Genomic DNA, 15,059 nt, shown 5'->3' with positions numbered 1-15,059 from the left:
TAAATAATGAGCTTGCTTGACTCCCACTGAAGTCACTTGGCATTGAGGGCTCACAATACCTAATGGAACTCAGCCCTATTTGTGTCCGGGTTGTGTCTAGGAGGTAAATACATGTAACAACAGTCTCACTTTTACTTTACAGGTACTGTACAATCAGTGATGACAGGACAATGGGAAAGAAGGAGACACTACATTTGCAAGCTAGGTTTTCTGCTTTAGTCTTTCTCTTTCCTGCACAATGTGAAAGTGAAGCTGTATGAGATGCAGTCAGATACTCCAGATAGAGCAATACAGTGTACTGTACTGCTTATCTGAAGGTCATAAGGCTGAATGGACAATCCCTGCTGAATAAGACAGGTGCTTAAAGGTCAAAAAAATAAAATCAAGAATGCAGCAGAGTGTATTTACCATCTCACTCCAGAGATGCACACAGGGCCCAGTCCTGCTAGGAAAAGGTCCCCAATTCCCATTGACCTCAGTGGGAGTAGAGGGAGCTCAGCACTTTGCAGGGACAAGCTGATAATCAGAACAATGTCTATCTATCACACCATACTATTCCATTGCCACTACTCATTATTATTTGTATTGCAGCAGTGCCTGGAAGCCCTAGCCCTGTTGTGCTAGGCACTGTACAGACTGCTAACAAAGAGACACTCAGCCCCAAACAGCTTACAGTCACAGTGCAGAACAAGGGCCTGCCTAAATGGACTGAGGGAACACAAGGTAAGAGTGAGCCCAATATTCCAGTTTCAGCTCCTGTTACTTACCTCCACACACACAAAGAAGATGCTTAAATTCTTCTCTTTCATAGATATGGAAATATATGTATATCTATGAGATTGGGTTGCCTGTGTTTGCAGGGGCTAGCCTTGATGACCTTTCCAGTGCTATGTCCTATGTTCCTTTCTTGGTGGCTTCCCTACAAAGACTCCCTTTTTACTCAATCTTTCTAAACCATGCCCTAGAGCTCAGACTTCTCCAGCTCTGCTTTCACCTGAGATCAGGATTTTTTTTTAATGACCATTTAAAATCTCAGAAAGGAAAAAGACCTAGGCATCATTTTGAGTTACTCCAGAAATACACCAGTGAAACTGATATCAGAATCTGACTCTTTGACTTCAGTGGAGTAATACTCCAAATTACACTGGTGAAAGTGAGATGAGAATTGGACCGTAACATTCAAACACAGTAATATTCAGGTTAAATATCTATTATTTGTTTTAGCTCCTTGGATATATAGGATCATAATCGATATACAAAAGGACTTCAGGTTTGTCTACATGCAAATGTGATTTAAAATCAATCTAGTAAAACTGGTGCAAAAGGCTGTGTGGGCACCCATAAATACATATATGCCTGGCTTAAAGTGGTTTAGCTGAAATTGATTAGGAACAGGTTTACACTAAGATGTAATATTCATAAGTACAAGTCACTCTTAAAACAAAATTAAAATGATTATACAGGGTTTAGCACTGATTTAAATAAATTGCTTTAAAATGAGATTTAAATTAAACCGGTGCAACTTCTATGTGGAGATAAGCCCCATTCATGCTTGTGTCCGTCCACCCTCCTACAATTTGAAAAGAAAGGATATGTTTTCAAACCAACGATACAAGGACAAAGTATCAGTGAATTAGGCTTTGGAATGACTAGGCTAGCTACTATATCATTCACATTAATCATTCATGTTTGATATTTCGCCAGTTGGAACACACGGTATAATCTCTTGTGATGTATCAGTCTGTCCTTCATGTATCTCAGGGAGTTCAAAGAGTTGCACTGCTACTTGCTCGCTAAGGAATAACTATATCATATTGAATCACAAACTTGGCTTTGTGGTGGATTCTAGCAGCGCTATTTTTAGCTCAGTAATATAACCGTTTTAAAAAGTCATCTACTCTGGAATGAGAGAGTTCAGGGAGGCAGATTGAGAATGTCAGGTCCTAGCTATGAATACTCAGGTGAGGTCTTGACGCTCTTTGATCGAGTGACAGTCACCTTGTAAACTGTAAGCCTAATTGTGGCTCACTTAATTTCAGTGGGAGCCATGCATGTGCATCTGAAGGCAGAATGGGACTTTTTTCTTCAGCTGGCTAATGTGAAAATGTCCTTGCAAAAATGATAGGACTGTGTGTGTGTGTGTGTGTGTCTGTCTGTCTGTCTGTCTTTTTAAAGCTGATTGTGCATTCTGGGTGTTCCTATCAATGCAGTCAGTAAAACAGGGAGCACTTACAGGGAAAATCTGCCTGCCATGGTATCCGACTCCAGGTGTTTCAGCAGGTGGCAGTGGAAAACTGGAACAATCCTAGCTCCTGATATTCTAATAATGAAGGGCTCACTCCCATGTGGTGCTGAGCACCTCTGTCATTCTGCTGAGCTCCATCAGCCTCCACTGAAGTTGAGAATGTGTAGCACCTCACAGGAATGGTCCTTAGTTTATAACGTCAGTCCTCTGCTACAGCTGCCAGGTATTCAGTGCAGCATGGGCACTCCCACTACTGCTGAGTTGGTAACTCCTTGTGGGATGTGGGCTATGCATTCTTGGACTGCAGGGTAGCTTCCCCACATGAAAGATGGATGTGCTACATTGAGGGCTGCAAATGGCACATGGGACTGGAAGAAAGGTACATTTATTTTAACTCGTTTTTTTTTAAAGTGGGGGACTAGCTCAGGTTCCCTAAAAGCTGAGCTGCCCCTGCTTCTCAGGTCTCTGTTCTACGATTTCAAATCTGGCTGGTTTAAACTGTAACCTTCTGGTTTTCTGGATTTCTTGAACACAAAGGAAAGTTTTTCAGACCACATTTTAGTTATTGTATATTCCAGTTTCTAGACATAAGTACTAGAAACTCCATCCCAAGCTCTGACCAAACTGACAACATAATTTTAAACTATATAACGGTCACTTTAAATCCACTACCAGCTGTCCATACAATCATAATCCATTCCAGTCCCACAAATTAATTATACTCTGTTAACAACTAACTCCATCCAACCTTCTGCCCAGCCCTCTCTCAAATGCCAGATTTAAAAGATTAACTTTGCCGCGTGTCTGAAAGGCTGAAAAAATCTGAGTTGTGGTGGCCACGGGGATGAAACACATTTGAGAGTCAAGACTCTTCCCACCTGCTTCTCCTCTTCTATGCAGAGGCTGCACCAGCTCGAGTGCTTCTGCTGATGATAAAACAACCCAGACCATTTAGCACTTTAAAGGCCTTGAAGTCTCCCCAGAAGCCCACAGGCAGCCAAAGCAGCTGTCTGAGGATCAAAGTAATGTGCTCTCAACATAAAGCTCCATTTAATAAGTGGCCTGCTGGATTCCAAACTAACTTCAGCTTCAGAAAGGTCTCAAGATATAGCCTCAAGAAGAATAGATGGTAAGAGTCTGATTTTGAGGAGACTGGGATAGGTCTCAGAACAAGGAGCATAGTCTAAAGTTGAAGTGGGGGAGGTCTAGGTTGGATATTAGAGAACACTTATTTCACTAGGAGGGTGGTGAAGCACTGGAAGGGGTTACCTAGGGAGGTGGTGGAATCTCCATCCTTAGAGGTTTTTAAGGCCCAGCTTGACAAATCCCTGGCTGGGATGATTTAGTTGGGGCTGGTCCTGCTTTGAGCAGGGGGTTGGACTAGATGACCTCCTGAGGTCTCTTCCAACCCTAATCTTCTATGATTCTAAGTATAGCCAGGTCTGCATCTGAAGCAATATGAAAACACATATGCAAGATCTCTGAGGGCAGGGACTGTCTTACTCCATATTCTGAACAGTGCAGAGCATGTTGGTCCCACTCAATAAATAACATAAAGTGCTAACAAAAATATGTATGTATATTTTATAGCTGCAGTGAGTGTGTGTTTGAATAAAATTGTGTGCTCACACTGAATATGTTCCAAATACAGTACAGTATTACTTAGATACAAGAGATTGTGTAGATTTTCTATATGCTCTGTGCATGCAAGTGGTGTGTTAGAGAACTCCATGGAGGTACAACATGGATGAGTTTGGTTCATGGTGCTTTTTCTAGTTATCTAAGGGCTTTTTTGCATCGACCAAAATTATCTTCAGTAAAGGTGGATTCAGAAAAAATTAGTTGATTCTTTTCCTGAATAGTATGAATTCCTATAATTTTTTTAAAATGCTGAATCTTTTTTCACTAAACCAACGTACGTACGTACGTACGTGTGTGTGTGTGTGTGTGTGTGTGTGTGTGTGTGTGTGTGTGTGTTTTCAGGGCTCAAAACTGGATGCCAGCATAACAACTGAGTTAGAGACGCTGGGTTTTCAGGTCTTTTGTATGATGATATGCTGCCAGTCATGGAAATATTTCATAAACTCCCCATCTACAGTGTGGTTGAAAATGTGTTAGTAACCGCCATTATTCAGTGCAGGTGCTACTAGCAAGGGTTACAAGGGGGCAGTTTTTAGGACTTTGCATGGTAATGCAGGCTCCTCTGCTAAGCCACTCTTCTCTGCAGCTAATACAAGGTGTCCCTAGTGCAGGTGTAGCACCTTGCGTTAGAGGCAGAGTGATTAGTGCTGACTCAGGTTAGTGGGAGGATCTTACTAGCTTGTGAGGAGTTGAGAGGTGCTGGAGGATCAAGCTGGAGAAAAGGGATCTACAGAACTAGATCAGAAGAAGCCCAAGGGGACTCACATGGGGAGAAAGCTTTAAGCTGATGTCAAAGTCCAGGAAGGGGACAAGTTTGGACTATATGCAGTGTGAGTATACCCTGCCTGCTTACTCAGGGTTCGAGGACAGTTTCTTTGACTGCTCTGGAGGGGATCCTTCCCCCTTTATAACTGTGTTTTTTAAAGATTCAGAATCACTGTGTACTCTGCAGATCTGCCATGCCTCCCTTGTGATGGGTTGCTGTAAAATTAATCCCAGTTGTGGGATGAAGAATTTTGCAACTTGGTTCCAACAAGACATTTTTAGAATTGCACTAACAATTGTTTGTTGGTCATAGCACTTATTTAAACAGTCCCATGGCTGAAAAATGTTGGCTTTTGTCAATGGGCTTTTGTGTCTTGCATGTGCTACTCAGAATAAGTGGCTGCAGTTTAAATGCCGAACAGAAATTCAGCTGGCTCTCCAGATAGCACAAATAAAAGGAAGGAAAGCTTTGTTGACTATAAACGCAATAAGGATATGGGGCCTTTTGGCTCGCACATTGGTTTGAAATAGCTTTACGGAGACCTATGCATTATAAGAGGAGAAAAAAGTTCTGTGTCATAAAGAGTGATGTGTGCACATTGCTGATGCTTGAGAGAGATGGCCTTGAGCAGTGCATGATTTAGAGGAAACAGTAATGTGGTGATTTCACTGTTTGCCCTCCCAATCCAGTGAAAACAAACAATATCGTAAGTCCAAATGGACAAAGGCCACTGAATTCTCCTCTCATTCTAGTGTCATTGGACCATCTACTGTCAGTGAAGTTGATCTGGGTTTATGCTAGCATAACTGAGAGCAAAAATTTGGCTCACTGTGTTTGATGACAGAATCTAGGTGCCCCTTTCGGTATTACCCTAAATCAAAAGACTGATTACAGATTCACAGCAAGGTTTCTAGGGAGCTTTTCCTAGTACAGTAACAGAAGTCATTTTCTCCACAAAATGTAGGGAAGGAAGAATACTATTAAATCAGTCACACACTAGCTTTCCCCTTGCAGTCACTGTGTTGCTTACTTCCTCAAATGTAATTAATTATTATTGTTCATAGCTCCTGGAGAAGGGGGCTTAGACTCACAAGGTGGAGAGGACGACCAGGTGTTGAGGGAGGTAAAGTAAGATAACTGTGAAATGAGCATATTTGGTACAGGAAGCAGTTGTTGCAGCATCTGCTTTTACACCCATGTAATTTCAGTGGAGTTACTTCTTATTAACAGTAGTGTACGTAAGAGCAGAGTGGGTCCTTGGATGTTGTTTAGTTGCTTTCCTAGTTTGGATACAGTACACAAGCCATAAAAATGGGTGTTCTAGTGTCAAAACAACAGACTTGATCACAGTATCCTAACTGTAAGATAGCATTGACGGTCCGATATCAATTCAGTTAGGGTTGTTTTTTCCTTTGACACAATTTACAGCCCAGGATCTGTCACTGAGAAAAGCATATGAACCCTAGAATAAAGGCAGGCTACCCTGTGACAAAGGTGCAATGAAACATGCTCCAACTGCATTACACACCATGGAGGGGCCACTGAAGCTGTTGTTAAATACCAGCCAGCTGATGGTAATGAACTGCTCTACAGGCAGCTGTAATTATCTGGGGAATCAGCAGAGAGAAAAATTGTCTTTCTGAGCCACTGAACTAGAAAATAGGCTTTTTATAGGATCATTATAATCTCTGGCTAACAACAACACGAAGACTGTAGTTCTAAGAAAACGATGGCAGGGCAGTTCAATTATGTATAATTTATTCATAATTCTCTCGTCTTCCATTTCCCTTCTTACATCCTTACTCACAATAAATTTGTGTACAGTGAGCTCTGATTGGAGAGGCAGCCATGATGAAGGAGCTGGTCAAGCTTCTGCTAGGCAGTATTAGATGCTCTGGAAGGAAGTGATAAGAATGACAAAGCTAGGATAAACTGCCTTCCACATCACCACCATGGCTATTGGTTGTCACCACTGTAAGTAAGATGGAAGTTGTCCAAATTTTAGAATCTTTTTTTAAATTAAAAAAAAATCAAGATGTAAACAAAAGGGGCAGATTCTGCTCCCCATCACCACAGCAGAAATCTGGAAAAGCATCATCGACTTCCTTGTTAAGAATTGATTTTCTGATATCAAAGATAGCAACCTGACTCTTTGCTAGACTGAACTACATAAAACGTAATCTTAAGATTGCTAGTGTGTTTACCATAAATAACATGACATTCTATCACTTTTTTTCTGCAAACCTACATGATTTTAGAAACGCTGAAAGTTATGTTGCTACAAGAATATAAGAAAGAGTTACAAATATTGTTTTGTATAACTATTAAATGAAAGGTAATGGTACAGGTACAAAATTAAGTTTTCTGTACCAAAAAACCCAAATCAAAACAACAATGCTTGGAATGCTTGACCCATTTCATAGGATATTGAAGTCATCCAGGCAGATCCAGGGCAGGGCTGCTATTACTTGTAAAGCTTCATAGGTGCCTGGGTCACTTCCTATGAACAAGATGACAATCCAGGCCACAAGGAACTTACCATGGAAGACCTCATCTCTGCAACAGGAAGGATCCACTATGGTCTACCCCTGTGCCTGTCCCCCAGTCTTCAATGGAACTCTGCATAGACGCATGATCTACTCAAGAGATGCAAAAAAAGATCTGCACCTAAATTAATCTTAACACAGCCAAGGAACCATAAATAAATGGAGCAGGAAAGGAGCAATAAGGGTCTCCCTCCACAAAAAAAGATTTGTTTTGGCTGAATAACCTCTCCCCTACTCCTTTACCTGTAGTTGTCCGTTTTGGAGGGGCTGATTGGAGGAGATTAATGGGATCATTCTCCTGGGCTGAGGATCACCATTTCCTTCCCCTGGAAAAACTGGGGAGGGAGAGATGTGAACTGCTTTTCCCCAAAATGGAGGTGGTGGTGAGAGTAGCTGAGAAAGGAAAGGCACATATGGGAGGGAGAGGACAGGGGCTACTAGAGAGGAAACAGGAGGGCAAGGGTGTGGATTAATGGGAGAAATGAGAGGGGTTACTGGAATAGATGGGAGGGGGAAAACCCTTTCCTTTATGCGTATGAGGCTTGGAACTGGTAGGAGGGGCATGAAGGAATACAACCATGACACTGAGGTGTCACTGGGCCTGATGGGGGTGGGGAAGGAGACACAGGCTCGCGCTCAGAAAATGTCTGGTGGCAGTGGGGAGGAGTTGGTGGTGGGAGCCTAGGCATAGCAGGTAGCAGTGCTTCCTGCTCAGGTGGGGAAGTGAAGCAGTTATGTATGGCTACCACTGGATATCTGGAAACCTGACTACAAATACTACGTCCTTCAAGAACCTAAATGCAGATACTCAATTACTAGGGTGTTGTGTTGGACTTAATGAATAATGATGACCCGAATTACATGTGCCACTGCCCTAGCATCTTGTTAGAAAACAGCCACCATAGCTCAGCCAAGATCAGGGAAGACCAAAAGTTAACATCTGATGGCCATTGACTGGAAGCAGCACTGGGCCCAGTGAAAGTGTTTCAGCGTGAACCAGCCTTCCGCCAGGCATATTCACACCATTGCAAAAATGGCTGTTTTCCAAAACCTTCGGGTGATCAAATGGATATTTTAAAAAAAAATAGATCTTGGATGGGGTTGATGGGAGGGAAGCTCCAGGATAAGGTGCTGCAGCATTGCCAACTCTGAGTCTTGTGATAGTTGGTTTCAGAGTAGCAGCCGTGTTAGTCTGTATTCGCAAAAAGAAAAGGAGTACTTGTGGCACCTTAGAGACTAACATTTATTAGAGCATAAGCTTTCGTGAGCTACAGCTCCGATGAAGTGAGCTGTAGCTCACGAAAGCTTATGCTCTAATAAATTTGTTAGTCTCTAAGGTGCCACAAGTACTCCTTTTCTTTTTGTGATAGTTGGTGTTTTTCTTAAAGCCCCATCTGAGGAATGGAAGAGAGAAATGAGAAATCAGCTCTTACTTGTAAAAAGTTAAGTTTCTGGCCCTCCTGGCTACCAAGAAATATTTGAAAACGTGAAGCAAATATGAGCTAGAGGTTCAGAAACCAAAGAAAGAGATGCCCCCAAATTAATTTTTAAGATAACCTCATGATTAGGGCGAGGGGGGGGGGTCTACCTCATGATTATTGAATGCTTGATGTTGGCAATACTGGAGCTTAGCTACCAAGGTGACAGAGGCATTAGACTAAATACAGGGGGCATCATTCCAAGATGGATAGCTGGTGGTGTTATACCTGTGCAGTGCTGGAATTCTTGAGCAAAAACCGAATCAAGCCCATGAAACCTCCTGTGATGGGGAAGGGGCATGCTTAGCTGCAGCTTTTGATATACCTATTCTGTAGGTGTCAGTTGAACGCTGCCCTGGAACTGCAAACTGTTGGAGGAGCCCTCGCCACCTCTCACATCCCTCTGGGCTGTGGAATGGGGCTGCCAGTACGGGTTGACCTTCTCCCACCTTTGATATCCAAATTATGGTTGCCTTTGGCTTATGTGCTCCAAGGGAGAGCAGGGAAGGCATCCCTGTGACCTCTCCTTTCCCAGCACAGCTATGCCAAGCAGCCATAATCTGGCCTTTCAAATCCAGAGAATATTTCCTGTTGTTCTTCAAACAATTTGGTGTTAGATGCTGTAAAAATGAGGATTAAATTGTCGAGTATTCAGCAATCCATTCTTTGCACAGCTCATGTGGGCCAGCATTTAGGCAGGCTTTGTGTGGTAACGCTGTTGGCTGTGGTCTTCCACTTGTGCGATACAGGGTGCTACTGGGTTTGTGTATGTCCGGCATCTTATATAAAGATGCCCCTTGTGCTAACAAAAAGAAAAGGAGTACTTGTGGCACCTTAGAGACTAACAAATTTATTAGAGCATAAGCTTTCGTGAGCTACAGCTCACTTCATCGGATGCATTTGATGCATCCGATGAAGTGAGCTGTAGCTCACGAAAGCTTATGCTCTAATAAATTTGTTAGTCTCTAAGGTGCCACAAGTACTCCTTTTCTTTTTGCGAATACAGACTAACACGGCTGCTACTCTGAAACCTTGTGCTAACTACTCTCAAGCCCCGTCTCTTCTCCATCGCAAGAGACGCTGCAATTAGCAATGTCCGTTCTATTTTTTTTTTTTTAAAGACATGCATCGCTTCATTAATACTATTCCTAGTGGTACAAAGAGGTAAGGGAGGAATGCCTGCATTACCAAAGATGAAGCAATCAATGGAGCCAAACATATTTCACTTATAGTGGCATAGGCAATGCCGTTGATTTATGTGGAATTGTTCCTGATTTACCCTGTGGTGAGAACCCAGTGAGGCCCAGTGTGTGAGTTAGGCATAGGATCAGGAGCCTCGCTGGTGAACATAAGGGCATTAGGCCAACAGCTGCTAACATTGTGAATCTAAACCAGGTCAGACCAAGTGACATTATTTGCAAATTCTGTTAATTTCATTGTAAGCTTTGCTTGAGGAGTGTACCATTTGTTTGTTAAAATACTATCAGACACATTAGGAGCACCCCTAGCTGAGACTTTATGTACACATAATCTTTTTCTTTTTTCTTTTTCTTTTTTAATTCTATGTGAAGTATTTGGAGGGTTTGGCACACCACAAGACTCTTCCATAGGTCTGAAAAAATCAGGACTAAGAAAGCAGGAAGGGGCTTTAAAAACTGGTAACCAATTTTTGTTTTTTATCCTCCATCAGTTTTATGAGTACGAAGAGTTTTCTCTCTCTCCTTTTTCTGTCCCCTGCAGAAGCATACAAACCAGTGAGCCCAAAATGATGAAACAGTTGGTATTTTTATTCTGTTATGGTGAGTCACTTTCCAATCTCTCTCCCCACCAAAAAGCACTCTTTGTGTCCTTGATAAAATTATCCTTAATACTTGCAAAATAAAGTATTGTTTTTTAAAAATGAAATTGTATTGGCGTTCTTTTGTATATGGCAGCATTCATACACAGGAAATCTGAGCAGTTTGGTTTTACATAATGGCCCAGATTTCACCCGGTGTAAACTGGGGGTAGGTCCATTACCTTCAGTAGAACTATAGTAACTTCCACCAACTGAGGCTCTGCCTCAACATGTTAAACATGGATGCCTAGAGTCAGGCATTGGAGTTGCCCTAGTTGAACTAAAATTGTTTTTTTAATTTGGTTTAGTTAAACCAATGCAAACTCCTGTGTGGATACTCTCAATTTGATTTAAACCTGGTTTATGTTGTTTTAGACAAGCCTCATCTTAAACTGATTCCATGCTAATTTAAAATAATACTAAATCGAAGTTGAATTGAGTGTGTTCACACAGTTTATCCCAATTGAACTAAATCAATTTATAATCTGATTTTAGTTAAACCAGTGCAAATTTGTGTAAATGGGGCCTAAATCCATTTTTTTTAAAAAAGACCATCCAAGTATGAGTAATTTTAGGCACATAAGCAAGTGTCAAGACTTTAAAACTTAGGTAAGTGTTTTTAAAACTTGGTTATGGCTAAAGCATGGATTTGCTGCAAGATGGGGCATTAGAACCATTCCCTCGCCTCCTGTGTACCTTGGTTAGATCACAGATTCGTTAGGCCCTGTCCACAGTGGTGGGTCAAAGGCTAATAGAACCCAATTTTGCTACAGCAGAGGTTACAAGATGTATGAGCATGGTTTTTCTACTCTGTAGTTTAGCCGTCGTTTCTGAGGCTGCTTAGATTAGATTGCCATATTGTCACCAACTCAAGTCCAAAAGCACTTTCCTTTTTTAGCTTGCCTAGTACAATAGGTGTGCGTGGGATATTGGACTGTGTGTGGTGGTTGTTCCTCAGCCAGCTGTTTGTTGCAACAGATATTAATGGGATATGATAAAAGAACATGACAATATGGCTCAGAGAGCTAGCTGAAAATGTCCTTTCACCCAGCACAAGGCTAGCTGAACTCACTAAGTTCTCTCTCTAGACTAAAACAAGCTCCGTTCAGTTTTGCTCATCTGTAACTAGACTTTTCCCTATGCTCCCTAACTGTAGGTTTCATTCCCCAGATATATAGCCCAAGAAACACCCCTTTCCCTGTCCTTTACTACAGGGTATAGTATCAAAGGAAGCCAGTCTTGGACCTGGATCCCAAATCCACTGAAATCAATGGGAGTCTTTCCACTGACATCTGTGGACTCTGGATCTTGCCCACAATGGGTCACATGACCTGCTGGAAATGGCTCTGTGTCAGTACAGCCCATCGCAGGTTTGGTTTCCCAGTGTTCTGTGGTGTCGTGTTGCTGCCAGGGCAGACTGGAGAGTGCAGAGTCTGGAAGAACATCGTGTTTGCCTAGACTTGCACCCCTAATTGGGCACCTCACTTGCACCCTCAAGTGATGGAGGAAGGAACTGCATGACAAAAGATGGCTATCCTTGTGGTGTTGATGGTGTTTTATGTCTCTTTTTGGTGATGGTGGCACCGAGACTATCCGCCTGAGCAAGGGAGGAAGTCTCTAGGTTTTAATGTAAGAGACTGGAAATATCATTAGCACATCTTGCAAAATTATCTTTCACTGCAAACTTAACACAGTCCCTTCCAATATTAGGAAGTGACATTTACTGGAAACAGTTGGAGAAAAAGCAAACTCAGAATTTTGTTTTCAAAGGAGGAATTATTTTCAGCACTTTTCCCCATTGGGAACTGAACAGTAATTTCCATCAATTCAATGCTGCCGTGAATGACATTCCATTTCCCCGTGAACTACTACTGACAAAACACCAATATGACATGCCAATCAATCATTTCAGCTCCGTATTTTAAAATGCAATTTTAAGGTGGAGAGCAAGAGAGAGAGACCCACACACTGGACAAGAGACACATATCACAGCTAACCCCATACATACAGAACAGGGAATATAATACAGCAATCCCTGATGTAACTCCCCAGAAGTAAATGAACTTTACGCTGTGATTTTTGACACTGGCCTCTCTTGCATGAGCTAAAGGAGCAGCTCTATGAGCCCAGCCAGTCCAGGGCATTGTTAAATCAGAGCAGGTAAGATCTGCACATCTATTCCAGTCAGTAGAAAGCTATGATACATATACTCCTTCTACCTCAGAAAGTGAGATCCCCTTGAAGTATTGTAAGACACTTCGAAAGAGTGTGAAGTGAACAGATAGATGCTCACCACTAGCAGCTATTTGTGATTACTACCACAAGAACAAAGTGGTCATGGATTGAAGTTGAGGAGAAGAATTGTGTCTACAGTCTGTGTTCTGTTGGCTCCAGTCTGATACCAAAAATAACTTCTTGATATCAGTTTCTTGATATAGTTGAATGTCTGTGAAGTACAAAGCAGACAATCTTGTGTTCAAAGGCCCCATCTGCCCTAGCAAATCTTCAGATCATAACATGGTTTTCAAGATTGTTTCTATCAATCTAACCTGATGCATTTTTAGATCATCCCTCATCATTTGTGTCTAGGTGACAAGGGTTCTTGAACTGGCTTTGGATAACATGGGTAATGTGCAAGTGCCCGAGTAGGTGGTTCAATTTTTTTATAATGATTGTTGAAAACCACTCTAGGATCTGATTTTGGGTGAGCAATATACAGGTGACTTCTGGCATGGGTGTATCCCAATAATTCCTTAAACCTTTGTCTTCAAATACCTGAGGAAATAGTTCTCTCAAAAACAAAACAACTGTAGTAACCCCTTAGCTTGTAACTTTTGTGCATGCACGATTTCTATTTTACTGATTAATGAACTTGATCCTGCAAACTTGCTTCATGCACACCTGTTGGCTTTAGGGGCCGTTTTGCACCTGGAAAGATGAGACCCTGCATGGACTGGGAATATAATAACCAGAGTAAAAAATGGTGCTGATTGAATCAAGAGATTGCTGATTAGATACACAGCCTCTAAGGCTAAAATTTTCAAAGGTGCCTAAATTAGTGATTTAAACCAGGATAATGCTGGTGGAGAGTGGAAGTTTTTACCATTAACATCTGTTTGGACATCTACAGGATAGCAATGAATGGTCTCAGCACAGTTTCTAATGGAACATGTCCCAATACTAAAATTACAATAAGCATTAGTTCTATTGATGGTTGCTTTAACAGGGAAACCAAGGGTTGAATGGCAATAGCAACTGGACTTTCTCACTCTTTTTCTCTCCTAGTAGTGATTTCTCCCATGTGAGGAAATTAGGTGCCCCAGAGGAACATTTCGAGATGCTTGCCTGCTCCTGCCTATGCTGTATCTGTTCTGTGGATAAATAAGGCATTTCAATTCCAATGGCAGTCACTCTAACACCTTCCATGAGTGCTAAGGACCCAATCCTGCAAGGTCAGAGCCCGCTGAAGAGGGTGTTTGTGACAAAAAATGGCTTTTTGAAAGCCATTTTCTATATAGTATGAAATTTTCCAGGTTTTTGTTTCCACCAAAATGATTTGAAATGAAACACTAGTTTTATTTCAGTTCTATTTGACTCAAATTAAGATTTATAGGAATAAGCTAAGGTGGTAGGAGCACTTTTATACTGGTATAAAAGCATCCATGCTAGAGGAGGAGGTTCTAATATGGTTTAAAATAGTACCATTTGTGTGTGTGTAAACCCAAGGCTTGGTCTCTGTAAAAGACTTTCATGGTTAGAGGTTTTTTGCTGCCTGTTAGGTCTTTAGTTTCAAAGAAGTCATGTGTTTGCTGCCTAAGTCACCCCCTGCAGATAAATTTCTTACTAAGCCTTGTTCATGATTATTCAGGTTTTTAAAAAAAAATAAATCTGACCTTGCTTGTTTTGCAGTTGGGGAGCAGGATCCCCAGTAGAAAATGTTTTGTTCCATGTCAAAAATTCTTCCCTGCGTGCCCCAGTGTGGGCTGTTCTTTGTGCGGGGGGAAGTAAAACAAACCAGGTGGTAAAAGAAACGTGATAAGCCGCCGCGCCAGATTGAGGGAAATTATTGTGGAAAGGAGAGAGACTCTGTTGGTCAGCAACCAGGGCTTGGGATTGTCCCACATGCCTGGCGTGGTTAGGAGCGCAAGCACGGGGGAGCTGCGTGCGCCCAAGAGCCACTCTTGCCTTTGAGATTACGGGGGGTCTCAGCCTGGTCCAGGAGGATCAATCCTCCGCTTACAATCCGTGCAAGTCTCCTGCCCGAGAAGGACGAGGGCTGTATGTGAGAGGGAGGAAGCGAGGGCGTTGCTGGCTGCCTGGGTCTGTTCCAGGGCTCTGTGAGCGCTCCGCTGAGACCAGCCTGCTAAGCCGGGGTCTCCAGGGAGTCCGGGGCTCCCATGCCTGCCCTCTGGGGTGTCTTTGGGCACTGGAGTAGCTGGACCCCAGGAGGGTGACTCTGTGGCGCCACTCTTTGAGCCAGGAGGGCGACTCTGTTCCTCGAGGGGCATGGGCTGGAGGTAAGGGTGCAACGCGGGGTGCGGCAGTA

The 15,059-nt window shown here is 42.4% G+C and overlaps 1 protein-coding gene across 1 annotated transcript in view; it reads left to right on the top strand.

Moving 5' to 3' along the window:
- The first annotated feature begins 13,863 nt into the window (after positions 1 to 13,863).
- Positions 13,864 to 15,059, top strand: part of MOB3B (MOB kinase activator 3B) — a 146,035-nt gene continuing 144,839 nt past the window's right edge. The window contains exon 1 of the mRNA XM_038403658.2: positions 13,864 to 15,030. The gene's annotated coding sequence lies outside the window, so the exon portion shown is untranslated. The remainder of the gene's footprint in view (positions 15,031 to 15,059) is intronic.

This window comes from Dermochelys coriacea, chromosome 5, assembly GCF_009764565.3.
Source record: "Dermochelys coriacea isolate rDerCor1 chromosome 5, rDerCor1.pri.v4, whole genome shotgun sequence".
Taxonomy (NCBI): domain Eukaryota; kingdom Metazoa; phylum Chordata; order Testudines; family Dermochelyidae; genus Dermochelys; species Dermochelys coriacea.
Note: the sequence above shows the minus strand (reverse complement) of the source record. Positions and strands in the feature narration are given on the sequence as shown.